This window comes from Acinonyx jubatus, chromosome B3 (genome assembly GCF_027475565.1).
Source record: "Acinonyx jubatus isolate Ajub_Pintada_27869175 chromosome B3, VMU_Ajub_asm_v1.0, whole genome shotgun sequence".
In the NCBI taxonomy this organism is placed as follows: Eukaryota; Metazoa; Chordata; class Mammalia; order Carnivora; family Felidae; genus Acinonyx; species Acinonyx jubatus.
Window position 1 is genome coordinate 36737944 of NC_069386.1, and position 16323 is coordinate 36754266.

Genomic DNA, 16323 nt, shown 5'->3' on the forward strand with positions numbered 1-16323 from the left:
GAGGGTGCCTGGGTGGCTCAGGGGGTTAAGCACAGGACTCTTGATTTTGGCTCAGGTCATGATCTCATGGTTGTGAGATCAAGTCCAATGTAGGGCTCTGCGCTGGGTGTGGAACCTGCTTAAGATTCTCCTTGCCCTCTCCCTCTGCCCCTTCCCCTCTGTCACATGCACGCTCTCTCTCAAAAAATAAAATAAAATAAAATCCATTGGTCTGTCTTCCACTTTTTTTTTTAATGTTTATTTATTCTTGAGACAGACAGACAGACAGACAGACAGAGAGAGATCAGGGGAGGGGCAGAGAGAGAGGGAGACACAGAATCTGAAGCAGGCTCCAGGCTCTGAGCTGTCAGCACAGAGCCCGACGTGGGGCTCGAACTCATGAACCATGAGATCATGACCTGAGCCAAAGTCGGATGCTCAACCGACTGAGCCACCCAGGCACCCCTATCTTCTACTCTGAATGACTATTTTACCCACACATGATTTTGTAACATTGGTCATTTGGAAAATGTCAGCTCATGGAGTTATGCAGATCTCTCTAATATTGACCATGTTATTAACAATACCAAAAATTACATTTGTTAATATCACCACCCATCTCACCACTCAAGTCTTTAAGTGTCGGAAAGTTGTCCAGGTCATGACATAAGCCATAGTGCACCCTTTGAGAACTGCTGATGTCATGAACAATCCCTTTTATGTGTAATAACAAAAGGCTGCTGCTCAAATTTGCACCGAGCTTTTATTTTTTATTTTAAAAATGTTAATTTATTTATTCTGAAAGAGAGGGAGAGTGTGAGCAGGGAGGGGCAGAGAGAGAGAGAGAGAGAGAGAGAGAGGGAGGGAGAGAACCCCAGCCGACTGAGCCACCCAGTGCCCCTTGTGTAAAAAATTCTAATTTTTGCCTGAAAGCTTGAATGTCATCATTAGTTATAAACACTGCCGGTTTTCCTTGAAGGGACAGGATCTTTTCATTCCGTTTTGAGAAAATGTCTGAAAAATTCCCCAAATCTGAATCACCAAAGATCACCATTTAGTCATCACCTCAAGTAAAAATGGTGTTCCATGAAAAAACCAGTGGAATTCAGTTTTCAAGTCCAACAATTCAGTGCAAACGCCCTTCTCCCCAGACGGCCTGCGGAATGCAGTGAAAGTGCTCCATGGGTGCTTCTCATGGCATTCTACAGGACCTTAAAAAGACAGGTACTCCAAGGTTGAAATTTAATAAAAAGAATCATCTCTACGGCTTTCAAAGACATTCTTAAAGAAACTGGTGTTGCCGTTATTTCGAGTGTGTGGGGGTGACGGGTTACAATGACCTTTAGGAGAGTGTGGGGCTGTCACCTCTTGATCTAACACACGAGCAGTTCTACTCAACTTTTGCTTTTTGTAACATCAATGCCAATGTCAACACTGTGGGGGGAGAAACACACACACACACAAAGCTGGGGCGCCTGGGTGGCTCAGTCGCTTAAGCCTCAGACTTCGCCGATCAGGTCATGATCTCGAGGTTCTTGAGTGTGAGCCCCGCGTCGGGCTCTGGGCTGACAGCTCAGAGCCGGGAGCCTGCTTCGGATTCTGTGTCTCCCTCTCTCTCTGCCCCTCCCCTACTCGTGTTCTGTCTCTCTCTGTCTCAAAAATCAATAAACACTAAAAAAAAAAAAAAGAAAAAATTGTAAAAAAGTAAATAATGCCTTAGTATTATCATTAAACATTGTTTTGGCATTGTGGATCCTGTGTAATGGTCTCAGGGACCTTCAGGAATTCATAAGACCACCCTCTGAGAACGACTGATGGAGTATATAATCCCTCTTCTGTTAAACGAGAAAAAGAAACCAACGAGATATGCACAGAAGTGCTGTGTCTACCTCTAGCAATCGGAAGTGATAAAGTGATGTTTACTTTTTACTTTATATACTTTTCTATTTTTTGAAGCCTTTACGATGAGTATGTATTTCTTAAGTAATGAAAAACACTAAAGAAAAAGAATAAATGAAATTGAAATTATAAACAACCATTACCACACACTCCGAGAACGTAAAATGCCGGTAGAACTATTCTCATATTGAAAATATGAAGCGATTAGATACATAAAGCAGGGGGCTTAAATTATTAAAAAAAACCAAAAAACAAAACAAGACAAAACGGGAAAGCTCGCCCTGAGAAATACCTCATTTCCCACAGGGCTGGAGGAAGGAAGTGCTGCTGTGTATGAATGCTCGAGGCACCCACCAAACCCAGGTAGCCGAAATGAATAACCCTGCTGATGCCTTTAGATGCAGTTTGAAAATAAATCTAAAACACATTCTCTCCAGAAGACAACAGGGTTAGCCTCGAAGAGTGATTTGACACTTTGGAAAGCTCACGGCTTCCTTCCCAGAGGAAGGAGAAAATCAGACACCCGACCCAGGGCTTACATACAAAGCAGCTGCCATGGTTTTCTTCAGGGCCTGACGCCTCCCAGCCCTGTGCCCTCCTCCTTCCAGACGGAGCCCCAGTCACCTTGACTGGAAGGATCCAGTGCCCTTCTGATCTCCCCTCCTCTGCCCCCACTACCTAAGCCTCTTTCTTGGTGTCAGAACACCATGATATCAGTCATCCACGCCCTAGCATAAATGAATCTCCATTACCACCCTCGCTCCCTCGGCGCATTTGCTGGTTAAGCTGATCTGCAAAGCTGCTCCTTTCTGCTGTGTGACATCAAAGAAGCTACTGCCCCTTTCTGGGGTCTGTAACCTGAGTGGATTGGAGTAGCGACCTCCAAGGTGGCCAGTGCTCTGGAGCTCTGTGACTGAGCTCCTTTAACGCAGGGTGGTGTTAACTCAGGAGGCTTTGGGAACCGGCATCTTGTTTTCAGTTCCCGAATTAAAAGAAGATTCAGAGGAAGCTCCACACACACTCCCTGCAGCGTGCCCCCTCCCCCTTCTCTTCCTCATGACCTGTGTCTCCAGGGGGAAGATCAAACAAAGAGGTTGCAGAGGGTGGTGGAATGCTGTGTTTGGTTAAATCCCAGGCTGGTTATGATTACAAAGTTCCTGCGACTGGGGAGACGCAATGGGGAATGTGGTGGGAGGGATTCAGACCTTCGAGAACGCGCTCTGGCACACCCCCCACACCCGTGCACACTCTGCGTGCACTCGAGACCCTCAACACAACCGTGAGTTGCTAAAGCCTGTGTTCCAACGCCCACCGCATGTGTGCCCCCCCACCCCCTTGTTTTTTCCACAAGGGCTGTTGCAACAGTAAGAAACTTCCACAAATTAAAGGGGCAGCTGAGGGACTTTCTGCTCTGGTTGTGTCTCAGTGTCTGTCTTCCTACACCTGTGAATTTGTCGAGGGCAAGCGTCATGGGTGGTTCCTCTCTTTACCCCCAACCCTTCTCATCGCACCGGGCACATACCTGATGCCTCACAAAACGTTCTTCCATGAATAAATGAATGAATGGAGAAATGAATGCTACCACTAAGGTTGAAAGACATGTTTTTAAAGGTAATGGATTATTCCCCATCAGGTGTCATTACGTCATTCAACATGTGATGCTGTCTCTATTTTCTTCACCATAATTTGCAAAGGACAGACCCTGGGGGACTGTTCATGTTAGCTACGGAAGAGCAAAATAAAGAGCTTGTGCTGGCACGTTTAGCTGTGCTATCCTAAGATCACACTAGCCCTCTCTAGACCTCAAATTCAACTCAAAAAGAAGGTTAAAAATACCAGCCTTGGGGCCGGGTGGCTCAGTCGGTTAAGCACCCAACTCTTGATTTCAGCTCAGGTCATGATCTCACGGCCATGAGATCGAGCCCCGCGTTGGGGTCCTTGCTGGGTGTGGAGACTGCTTAGGATTCTCTCTCTCTCTCTGCACCCCCCCCCCACCTGCATGCACTTTCTCTCTCAAAATAAATAAATAAACATTAAAAAAGATTACCAGCCTTGAGTCTATAGGGAAGCTATGAGACTCCCAAAGAATAAATACCATTTATAAACTGAGAAGCTCATTGAAGCCATAATGACTTTCAATTATTATTATTAGATAAGCCACCTAAGGCCCAGAGAGGCCAAGTGATTTGTTCAGGGTCACCCAGTGAGTTAGTGACAGACATCAACACCCAGTTGGTGCCTGACTTCCCCACCCCCTCGAGGACACATAAAAGGAGGAAGTCCTTTCTCATAATCATCCACCAGCCCCTTAGAGCACTTGGGACCATCAACTCAACAGGGCCTTCCGGAAACATTTGTAGGAAGATACCTGGCTAGGGTGAGGCCAGGGTCACAGGCTCAGGCTGTGCCCATCAGATAGCTTTGCTGCCTTCTGGGTACACTGCACCTGCAGACAGCCTGCATTGGTTGTGATGGGGCGGGCATGACCGTCCAGACACTCCTCCAGCAGGCACTGTCACTGTCCTGCCCAGATTCCCATGGCCCACCCTGGAGGTCACCGACAGCTGTGGTAGACCTTTTTCTGCACTCCCAGCCTGCCTCTCTCTACCTGAGGGCTTTCCCTAACAGCAGGAGCATGGGGCAGGCCGAGAGTGTAGAAAATCAATAGCCCCAGGTTTAAACCTCAGTCACTAAGGAACAATTATTGATGGATAACAGATTCTTGGCCCCTCAGAAGGTCCCCAGTAGGACTGAGCCTCAGTTGCCCAGAAGGATAACCTGCTCAGCAAAATATCCCTTAAGAGAATATTCACCTTAAGAGGTGACTTACCTGCCTTCCCTGTCTCGCGTACCCTCTCTCTCACCTTGAATTCCGTGGCTTATCTCCTAAACGAATAATTACCACCAAATCCTGCTTTAGGGAGATCCAGGTGAAGACAACTTCCCTTCACGCTCTCCAAGTGGAGAGATAGCCAGAAGGACAGAATATCTTATTCACACACCCATTCAACAAATCCATTCACTGGGCAACTTCCTCTGTGCATCTTCTCCGCAAAGGCAGACAATGTGAGATGATGAGGATGCCGAGGCGAAGCTGGTGAGGGGCTTCGCTGCCCGCTTGGCCCTTGGTTTGGCCTCAATCCCCAGTCAGAGCAGCTCTTTGAGAGGCAAGGCAAGGTCAAGGCCTTGCCTGAGAGGCAGGAGAACCGTCCCCAGGGTTTGGCTGGTCTGTTCATGCCTTCACCCATGCATTCATCACAAATTTTTGAAAGTCAACCATGTGCAAGGCCTTGTGCTGGGTGCAGATATGCAGCAGTGCGAAGCGGGGTCCCATCAGCTCAGGGCCTGCCGACCATGGGGTCTTGCACAAGCTCCTTTCCCTATCTGGGCTGAACTTGACGGTCGCTAAGGGCCTCTCCGGGCTCGAACATCCGCACCTATAAGGCAGAGCCCCTGCCCTCCAGTAGCAGAAACTCTAGTGGTCCCTCCAGGGCCTGAATATTCTTCAATGGGACTCTCTGCACAGCATAGAGTGGTCGATGTCACAGTGCACAATGGGATTTCTTCCCTTAAAAGAAACATATAATGAAAAGGAAGTTTCATAAAAATATTCAACTTGGCAATAAAGTAACCCACTCCAGAATCTTCATGTAGAAGCTTCCATGATCCCGGATCCCATGTTTAGGGTCAGAGTACTCAGGGCCTAGCTGCAAGGGATGTCTGCCCCAGTGGCCTGAGCACAGTGTTATTAACCCCTGCAGCACAGGACATCCTGGGAAAGCGGAGAGCAAGAGACCACACTCCCACTGCCAAAGGGACCTGGGCAAGGAGCTGTCACTACTGTGGACTCCAACTCAGGAGTCAAGTAAGGGTGTCCTACAGTCCTGGCCCCACGCTGGGTTCCCAGGCCAAAGGTGACAGGGGAGAGAGAGGCAGGGGCACCTGCAGGGTAGACACTGTGGATCAGGATGGAATCATGAGAGTGAGGGGCCAGGCAGTAGGTTTGGCCAAGGCCAGGCTGCCAGGCCCACCCACAGCCCCTTGCCATCAGCTTCTCTGTAATTGGCAATGTTCGGCAGAATGCTTGGTCAGATGTCGTGGGAGGTAGCTGTTACCATTCCTCTTCGTAAAGACACTAGGAACAGAGTCGGTTTTGAGCCCAACTGTGGCTTGATGGTGGTGTGGTGGGCTTCCCTCCCTCTGTACTCCCCGTCCCATTCCTCTTATCTATACAATGAGTAGTACAATAGAATCTCAAATCCATCCCTACTTGTCCTCAAAGCCCATGATCTTAACCACTACCATACAGAGTCATTGGGAGAAATTATCTTCAGGGAGCCTTCTCTCTGTGCCTTTCTCTGGCTCCCCCAGCCCCAGCTGGCCAAGATCCTCTTGGTAGGCAGAGGCCTCCCGTTAGGAAGAAGGCAGCAGAAAATGAACCCATTCATACTGAAGTTTTGTGGATTTAACGTGTTCCCCATTCAGGCCATGAGCTCACTCTAGAAAGGGGAGACTGAACAGGAATGATATTTAAGAAAAATGGCCTAATTAGCTGTGTGACCTTGGGTTACTTACTCAGCCTCAGTAAGCCCCAGTATCTTCATCTATACCACGGGAATAATACTATCTTTGCCTTGTGGCTGTAATGATTAAATGTGGAAAATGCCCAGAATATAATAGGCATCTACATATTTAAAATTAGAATTATAAGCTTCCTGAATTTACTCATGAAAGGAGGGGCTATCTTTCTTTAATGAATGACTTAAAAAAAATTTTTTTAATGTTTATTTTATTTTGAGAGACAAACAGAGTGCGAGCTGGGGAGGGGCAGAGAGAGAGGGATACACAGAATCCGAAGCAGACTCTAGGCTCCGAGATAGTCGGCACAGAGCCCGACGCAGGGTTTGAACTCCGGAACTGTGAGATCATGACCTGAGCTGAAGTCGGACACTTAACCAACCGAGCCGCCCAGGCACCCCACTTTAGTGAGTGATTTTTAACAGGGTTGTCCGTTTTTAACAAGGTAGCCGTACTTAGGGGCTGTGAAGAGGTGTCAGTGATAACAGGACTCTGAGAGGCCCCCCATTTGTAGCCCAAGCCTGAAAGGAATCTGAGGGTCGACAGAGATGGGGACCTGGACCAGAACAGCCTGTGTGGTTTAATCAAGGCTCCCAATACCATTAGCCTGTGTTTCTCTAAATTTCTACCAAGGAACTCTATAGTTGCAGAGAGGAATGTGTACTGCCAGGAGGTTTAGATAGGCATATGGAATTGGCTTTCTGCCAGTAGGAAATTTCTTAGAACACATTTGTGTTCTCATAAAAATTCCTGCAGATTCTTGTATTCTATGCCAAAATATATATATATTTAATTTAAATTTTTTTTTTTTTTTTTTAAAAACCATGTCTCCCCACTCCCATAAAATCTTCAAACTGGTACTTCCAGAAGATACAGCGTGATCAGCCTGCAGCTTCACGCTCTGCCTGTATCTGCCACAGGCCCTCCTTCCGTGGCTGTGCACACCCAGCTTGACAGCATGGCTCAGAAACTGGAGATGACTCTGGCTGACCCCACCGTCTCTCTTGGCGCCTCAGGCCCAATCTGGCCTGCTCAGCTGCTGCCCACACCACATCCACAGCATAAATAAAACACGGGCAGAGTTACCACGACCACACATACACAGAAACCAAGAGGCCCGAACCACTGTTTTGGGAGGAAATGGGGCTTGAGAGACCTGGGAGGCACGGGGGCCATATTAGCCAGGGGTCTTAGGTGGTAAGCAACAGAAATGGACTCTGGGTAATTTACTCAGCAACAGTGATTTACTTCACCAGAAGATGCGAGACAACAGAGATCCGAAGGAAAAGTTGCAGCCCCAGGCTCCCAGAGGAATCAACAGGAGGGCGGTTCTAGGAACCTGGGAAGCAGACCCCAGAGGGAAGTCACCAGGACTAGGATGAATTAGCCCCAAACACTTTCTGTATCTGTATCATTTGCTCAAGATCCAACTTCCTAGGAGGAGGATCTGGTGGCATAACGGAGTGACATGACTCATCTTCCAGCCAGGGGATGGTCAGTCCCACCCAAACTATATGAAATGTAAAAGGGGTCAATTGCTAAAGCAAAATTATGCTATCATCAGAAAAGTGGGCACTGAATGCTGGGCAGCAGCAATTCAAAATTTTTTTTTTTAATGTTTACTTTTGATCAGATGAGAGAGAGAGAGAGAGAGAGAGCAGATGAGGAGCAGAGAGGGAAACAGAATCTGAAGCAGGCTCCAGGCTCTGAGCTGTCAGCACAAAGCCCAACACAGGGCTCAAACCCATGAACCACGAGACTATAACCTGAGCCAAAGTTGGACGCTTAACCAACTGAACCACCCAGGTGCCCCTGAGCGGGAGCAATTCATAGGTATTCACTGCAGATCCTCGTCCAACTTGACTCCAAAGCCAGCCTGGCTGTCCCGCGCCCCCCCCCCTCCCCCCACCAGGACTCATAGGTCATCTCTAGGGAGAGTGTGCCATCACCAGGTCACCACTGTCACCTGCTGAAGCTGACTCTTCCTTCCTCAGGACACAGAGCCTATCACCTTGGGCAAGAAGTTCCAGCATAAGGCACAAAGGCCATGGGGGATAGAAAGCCCATCTGGAAAGATCTTTGTCCTCAGCAGGATGACCCACAATCAGAAGCAGAAACATTCAAAGGAACAGGTTGCAGTGTGAGAGGGGAGGGGGACATGGCCACAAAAGGAGAACCCAGGAAGAGAGGCCTCACGGTTTGGCCAAAAGCAGGTGTTGCCCTAGAAGTCTTTACTAGAGAATTCTTTTTTTTTTTTTTAGAAAAGTATTTTGTTTTATTTTTATTATTTTTTTTAATGTTTGTTTTTGAGAGAGAGTGTGAGTGAGGAAGGGGCAGAGGATCCGAAGCAGGCTCTGTGCTGACAGCAGAGAGCCCCATGTGGGGCTCACAAACCCAAGAGATCACGACCTGAGTGGAACACACTCAACCGACTGAGCCACTCAGTTGCCCCTAGAGAAGTCTTGAGCCAGGCCTGGTTTGTCAGGCAGAATCTTCTTCCTGCAATGTCAAGAAAGAAAAGAAAAGAAAAAAGAAAAGAAAAGAAAAGAAAAGAAAAGAAAAGAAAAGAAAAGAAAAGAAAAGAAAAGAAGGAAAAGAGGAAGGAAGGGAAGAAAGAAAGAGAGGAAGGGAAGAAAAAAGGAACAGCAACAGCTAGCATACCAATATTCAAATCACACGTGTTACAAAACATTCAAGGGGCGCCTGGGTGGCTCAGTCGGTTGAGCGTCCGACTTCAGCTCAGGTCACGATCTCACGGTTCGTGAGTTCGAGCCCCGAGTCGGGCTCTGGGCTGATGGCTCAGAGCTTGGAGCCTGCTTCCGATTCTGTGTCTCCCTCTCTCTCTGCCCCTCCCCCATTCATGCTCTGTCTCTGTCTCAAAAATAAATAAACATTAAAAAAAATTTTTTTAAACATTCAAGTAGTGCACAACTACGCAGTGTAAAAAATTAAAGTCTGTAGAATGACTCTTTTTTACTCCCCCCCAGACTCTGCAACTTGTGCCCATTGCATGGGATCTCCAAGTACCTGCTTCCCCCCTTCTCGTGGACAGCAAGAGGGGTCCCTGGAGTGGACGGAACAGAGGAGACAGGGCAGGGAAATTCCCACTGCTGTTCCAGACCTGAAGCCAGGGCTGAGCCGAGAGCTGGGGCTGTCTCAGACGCAGTCCTGTACACAGTAGCTGTCCCCTGGGCACACCCGGCAAAAAAGGAAGTGGTGGAAAGAGAGGGTGGGGGCAGGGCGCAGGAAGCAGGAAGGAAACGCAAGGAAATTAAAGTTCCCCCTTCCTTCCCCATTCCACTTGTCTTACTCCCCCCAGAGGTAACAACTGTTACCAGCCCTTCCTTACTCAGTTACTTATATAAGGCAGGTAATCAGGTGAGAAATTAACTGAGTGTTATTTTCCCGTAGGCTCTTTATGAAATGATGAGAGAGTATTTTGCTTCTCCTCTCAAGAAGGCCAGTCTGCTCGGTGCCCTGGAGAGACCAGGGCTCCCCCGTTGTCCTCTTCCATAGAAAGGAAGCCCTCCAGGGCAGGGGTTTTGTCCTGTTTCTCCAGCACTTAGAGCAGAGCTTGGGGAATGGTAATCACACGGTACATATTTTTGAATGAATGACGTCTTCTCTCTTATTTAACAACACCCCCTCCTTCAGATCAGATCAAGTTTGAGTAGGTTACCTTTCTTTACAATCAACAACCTCCAGCTGGAGCCCTTGGTCTTGCTCGTGCACTCTGAGATAAGGGAGCATGTTATAGACCTGGAAAAAAACAAGGCTAACCTTAGGTTTGGAGTCAGTGGACCCACCTTTGTGTTCCCGCCCAGCCACTAGCGGTGGGGGACCCAGAGAAGCGTAGCAGACGCCTTGATGTGGCACACAGAGCCCCCTTCAGGGCTGAAGAGGTGTTCCCCCTCCCAGCCCCCAGCAGCTGGAAGTGTTAAAGCCTGATGGCTCTCAGCTGAGTCCCATGAAGTCCAAAAAGGACCACTTCTCAGAAGGTGACCTCCTTTTCCTGGGGCAGCCCAAAGCCTGCTCCACACTGGAGTATAAAAGCTCGGTCCCCTCTCATCAGCAAGGACAACTCTGAAGAGCCACCCCAGCTCCAGAGCAACCTGTGGGATTGTCTGACACCTTTTTAGTCCAAACTCCTTCTGTGTCCAGTCCTGCCTTCTTCACTGCCCTGGGGTGCTGCTCCTGAGACCACTTCCCAGGGAACTTCCTGCATGCCAACTTGTCTCAGAGCCTGCTTCCCTGGGAACCCAAAACGCAGCAAGAGGCCACCTGATCTCTCTGTTCCCAGGCTCCTTAGCTATACAGTGCATTAAAGAATGTGGGCTTTGAAGTCAGAGTTAGATTTTAATCCCAGATCCACCACTTGCCAGCTGTGTGTTGGGGGGAAATTTATTTTACCTGAGACTTATCTGCCTCATCTGTAAAATGGGAGACAGCAGACATCTTGGGTGCCCTGTGTCTCATCCCTTCAACTTGCCTGTGACATCAGCTGCAGCTGTGGGGGACAGTTTCATGCAAGCTCAGACTCACTTGTGCTGGCAAGGTGCCCACCAGTTGTCCTTTACATTCCTTGCTTTGGACAGTCTGTCCCTAGACCACTGAACCTCTATATGCTTCACTGACATTTCTTTCTTTCTTTTTTTAATGTTTATTTATTTTTGAGAGAGAGAGACAGTGCAAATGGGGGAGGGACAGAGAGAGAGAGGGAGACAGGATCCGAAGTGGGCTCCAGGCTCTGAGCTGCCAGCAGAGAGCCTGACGTAGGGCTTAAACTCACAAACTGCATGACCGGAGCTGAAGTCGGACGCTTAACCAACTGAGCCACCCAGGAGCCCCTTGACTGATGTTTCTTGGCCCCACATCTGGGTAGGATTTATTTCCCACCCTCGAAAGTGAATGCATCATATGTATTGCTTCTTGCCCATTCGGTCTCATTAACATGGCGTCATTGATATGGTACACTAATGTGATATTCTGCAGAATTGTCCAGATGGTCTAAGTCCCTTCAGACTACATTATGATAGAAGGCAGAGAATTAACATAGCCCTGATGCAAGACGCAAGCGGATCCTGTTCTCTGCTCCATGTGAATGTGAACTGCTTTTGATTCTTCTTTCTTCTAGAGATAGAAAGAAGGCAATAAACAGATCACAATCATGCACCATGTTCTGGAGGTTGTGTTGATCAGCTCCAGCAAAGATACCATACTTAGCACAATAGCAACAATTGGGGCTAGTACTTGGTTAAGTTTGTGGTAGTTTACCCCCCTCAGCCATTTTATACAGTTTTTGCAGGGGCTAGGCTGGTAAATTAAAAGGGAATATGACAGAGACCACCATCTCTGCTTCCTTTCTTCTTTGAGCGTGGCACCGATTCCTCCCATCTGCCCTGGGACATAGTCATGTATTTGATTTAGTATCCGGGCTGGGGGCGGGGGTGCAGTTTTACAGACTTCCAACTGGACTTCCTTACTATATACTAGCTCTTATTCCATAGGTCAAAAAACCAATATCGGGGTTCTACTAACTACCAAGTATGTCCATTCCAGTTATACACTCGGCCACAGGGAAATAAGCACAGGGCACCCAGGGACCCCACTGAATTCACTGAGACCTAGACCTAAGCCAGGGCTCCGTTACTACCTGGCTCCCATTCCGCTTGCTCTAATGGAGCAGGAGGTGGTGCATAACGGCACTTGGGTCACCAAATATCAGTGCAGTGATAGTGCAGACCCTGTGGCCAACAATTCTTCAAATTCCTTGCCAGTTCCCCTTTCTCATGCTCAGTTACACAAGTAATAGCCATGGATTCTTTCTGAAAAGGACTGGGCATGGGGAAATACTACCAAATACATTCGCCATAATGTTGCAGACCTTCGGTCCATGGCTCAGGTCTAGAAACAGGGTAGAGAATCGTGACCTTTTACTGGGGGCAGCTGCCTTGGCTCCCTGATCATTCATCCTTGATTTTTTTGATTGTCTAAAGTAGACAATACACTGTGGGCCACTCATCTATCTTGCCTCTGGGAACACTGTATTCTATTATGGTCTCCATAGCCTCTGTGGGTCAGGCCCTTCTGACTGCTACTCTGATTTTGCTGCTCATTGCAATAATCATGCCCACCCGGGTTCTAAAGTTTCGGCACCACCACCCGACCTCTATTATTTTGGGATCCCATAATCCCTGTGGGTATCGGGGAGCCCAGTTCTGCAACAGCGTCTCCTACTGTCCCCGAAAGGTGGTGCTCCCCTCACCAGCCCATTCCTTATTGCTTCGATAAGTAGACTGTTCTCCAGAACAACTGGCCGGTGGACTTTCTGAACTTGTGTGCTACAAACACTCAAGCTTGCCCACTTCTCTGACTTCTGTCTTCTCCCTCCACTGTCTGCCTCCACTGTCTGCCATGACTTCTCCCTCCACTGTCTGCCATGCCCATTCTTTTTTTTTTGTTTATGTTCAGTTATTTATTTTGAGAGAGAGAGCATGTGTGAGTTGGGGAGGGGCAGAGAAAGAGGGAGAGAGAGAGAGTCCCAAGCAGGCTCCTTGCTGTCAGGACAGAGACCAATGCAGAGCTGGATCCCATGGACTGTGAGATCATGACGTGAGCCAAAACCAAGAGTCAGACGCTCAACCAACTGAGCCACCCAGGCACCCCTGCCATGGCTATTCTAACATTTCTACTTCACATGAAACCCTGCTTTTCCTAAGCTTCTAAAATCCATCTAAAAAGTATATTAGCACTGTCTCCTGGGTTTCTTGCCAGGAGTTAACTCCTGCATCATAGGAGGGTACTTTCATATCAACACCTGCTCTTGTCCAGCTTTATTTTCCTCTTCTATTTTTTTACTTAAAAAAATTTTTTAATTCATTTTTGAGAAAGAGAGAGACAGAATGTGAGTGGATGAGGGGCAGACAGAGAGGAAGGCACAGAGTCTGAAGCAGACTCCAGGCTCTGAGCCATCAGCACAGAGACTGATGCGGGGCTCAAACTCACGGATGTGAGATCATGACCTGAGCTGAAGTTGGAGGCTTAACCTATTGAGCCGCCCAGGCATCCCTATTTTCTTCTTCTCTGGATCTGGTCCTTCAGGATTCAGTTCTGTGTATACATACCGCCCAGAAGTATCAGCCAGATCTGGTGGCTCCTTCAGTGAAGTGCCCCTCTCCTCCCTTAGCAGGCCCAACACAGTTGAGATCTGACTCTTGGTGTCCATCGGATAGTCAGAAAGGAGGTGAAGGCAGGTTCTGAGGGAGGTGAGCATTATCCTGTAGGGTACTGCCTCATTTTAAACTGCATTTAAATCTCCCATAAAGAGGGACCACTCGTTGTCAACAGGAAGTGGGCCCTTTCTGCGGGCCCAGTGGATTCAGAAAATCTGAGTTCAAGATTCTCGACTGCATCTACTCCTATATCCCCAACCCGAGTATTAGGATCCCACCTCTTTCCTAACAGGCTCTGATCTTGGCATACGAGACCTATCAGAACTGAGAAGTCCATCTTCCCTGGAGCTCTGCTACTTTTAGCACAAAGTCCTAAGCCTGGTCCTCCTTCTGCAGGAGGGATTTCCTTCCATGCTACCCCAGGGGCTGCCCTCTGGCTTTTGCTTTTGGCCTTGGTGATTTTTCCCTTTGACGCTATCATTATCCCTCTCTAGCAAACCAGCGGGCTCTGCCACACTCATTCATTTCCGTGGTCCTTATACTCACTACTTCCCTCAATGTTCAGAGACGTTGCACCAGCCACCATGACTCCTTCCACCCGCATCTCATCCCAAGTCACGGGCAGGGAGGCCTGATAATCACGAAGTTACAGTGTGCAGGGGACCAGTCTTCCTTTCTAAACCGGCGATGCGGTCTTCACTGATGGCCAGATGGCAAATGACCCCTCTCCCAATTCCCACATCCGCTTCCTCGGACCACTTCTGGCACCAGCTGTCTTGGGTTAGGTTCCCTGAAAGCAGGCTCTGAGGTGGAGGACTGTCTGAAAAAGGTTAAGCAGGCAGTGCTCTTGGGAGACACACCGTAAGCGAGAGGACCGGCCTGGGAAGAAGAAAGCTGACCCCCAGTGGGGGTGCAGCTGGGTCCTCAGCTGATCCTACAGGGGGCTCTGAGCTGGGATGGCCCTTCAGCGGGTCCCAAAGTGAGGCGAGGAGGCCCAGCCTTTACACGCCCGCGTCAGCCAGTCACGGGCTGCCCTCTGAGGCCGGGCCTCACCTTGGTGCAGGCAGCAGCTTGTGGCCGAGGACAATTCCCAGTGAGGGAAGGAGCTGTGGCCAGTATTTCCAGCAGCTGGGAATGGACGTGGGGCCCTGATGGGGGCCCTGGGAGGAACGCAGCTATAATCACCACAGTACCCATTTCACAGAGTTCTTGTGAGAACGAAATCAGATAAAACATGCTAAGAGTTTAGCAATATTCCAGGCACTTAAGAAAAAGCACCTATTATTGTAGTTACTTATTAATAATTTAAATTATGATGCGTATAATACTGTTAGGCTGAACCATATACATTGTCAACATCTAACCTCCATTTGACCTGTAAATATGGAATTTCATATGGTTCATCCTCAGAATGAATAAGACCAGCTAATCTCATGCTTGTTCTACATACCTTACAGGATTATTTGAGGATCAACTAGAGATGGCACATGTAAAAATGCTTTGTAAAGTGAAAAGTTCCATTAAAATGTTGACGCACTGGATTATTCGTATTATCTGTTTTCCTACTACAACATCTAATAGAATGGCTGTGTTCAAGCTTCCCCAGCCAAGGATAATAAACTGTCTTACTCCATGAAATACTCAAATTACAATTCCTTTGAACCCTGCTGGCCCACATGGGAGCTCAGCCCCTGCAGAGTGTCCTGAGCTATTTTGGAGAGCTCCTCAGTGGTGGGCGACACCAGCCCCGGAGCTTGCCCTCCAGCCTCCTCAGCAGATCCCACACCCTCTATGACTCCCACCCTGGGGTACATGGCCGCCCTCTATGGGTAGCCACCAGCCCTGAGCCCACACTCTGGCCTCGTCTTAGCCACTCAACTCCAAGCATGGTTAGGCCCCTTTTCTCCATGTATCATACTTAACCAGAAACCAGGTCCAGCTTCTAGCAGGAGCTGACAAGACTTGGGGACCACAGAAGATGTGTAAAACAGAGCAATGCTCATAACCTTGATTCGTGTGGTTTTTCTCAGAGCTCACAGATCCCATGCTTGTGTCCAGGTAATCTCATAGGGTCACCTACCTATCCAGGCCCAGCTTGCTTCACATGGCAGGGCCCAGCTCAGCTCCACTTCTAGAGCTGCATGGAGCATGTCTTCACTCGTAGGGCAGACTAAAATCAGGAGAGAGAGAGAGGGAGAGAACTTCTCTGTCATCCCAAAGGCCCACATCCTGAGTCCTCAGTTTCTGCCCCAGGATAATCTTTCTTCCAGGATGACTGGCAATGGGAACTTTCCTTTGGTGGAATTTACCAAGGCCATGGTCTTGCTGTGTGTGGACGGCAGGACAACTACAGAAATACAGAATGGCCCAAGATCAGTCCAGTTCAGGATATTGCGTATACACGATGCGTGTCCAGCCCAGTCTGGTCCAGGCCCTTTTCATGGTTTCTCTTCTGGGAGACAATCACGTCTGAATGTGCTTTCTGCAGTCCTCTAGATGGAGTCCCCCAAATCTTCCAAAACCTCCGTTCAAATCACTCATGGTTCCCTAAAGAACAAGCAACAGTTTATTACCCAGTGCGCTCTTGACTAAGACAGAACTGAGAAGCCTTTCTCTACCCTCCACACATGCAAAGGAGCACAGTGTTAGCTGAGTGCCAGCCACATGCACCATGTACACAAGACCCCTGCTGCCG

The 16323-nt window shown here is 48.5% G+C and overlaps 1 long non-coding RNA gene across 1 annotated transcript; it reads right to left on the reverse strand.

The window, feature by feature from the left end:
* Nucleotides 1–909: 909 nt before the first annotated feature.
* Nucleotides 910–16323, reverse strand: LOC128315913 (uncharacterized). The gene is made up of 3 exons (XR_008299094.1): nt 15709–16323; nt 10136–10215; nt 910–5446 (listed from the first exon to the last, which is right to left on the reverse strand). It is a non-coding gene; the product is annotated as an uncharacterized LOC128315913 (long non-coding RNA).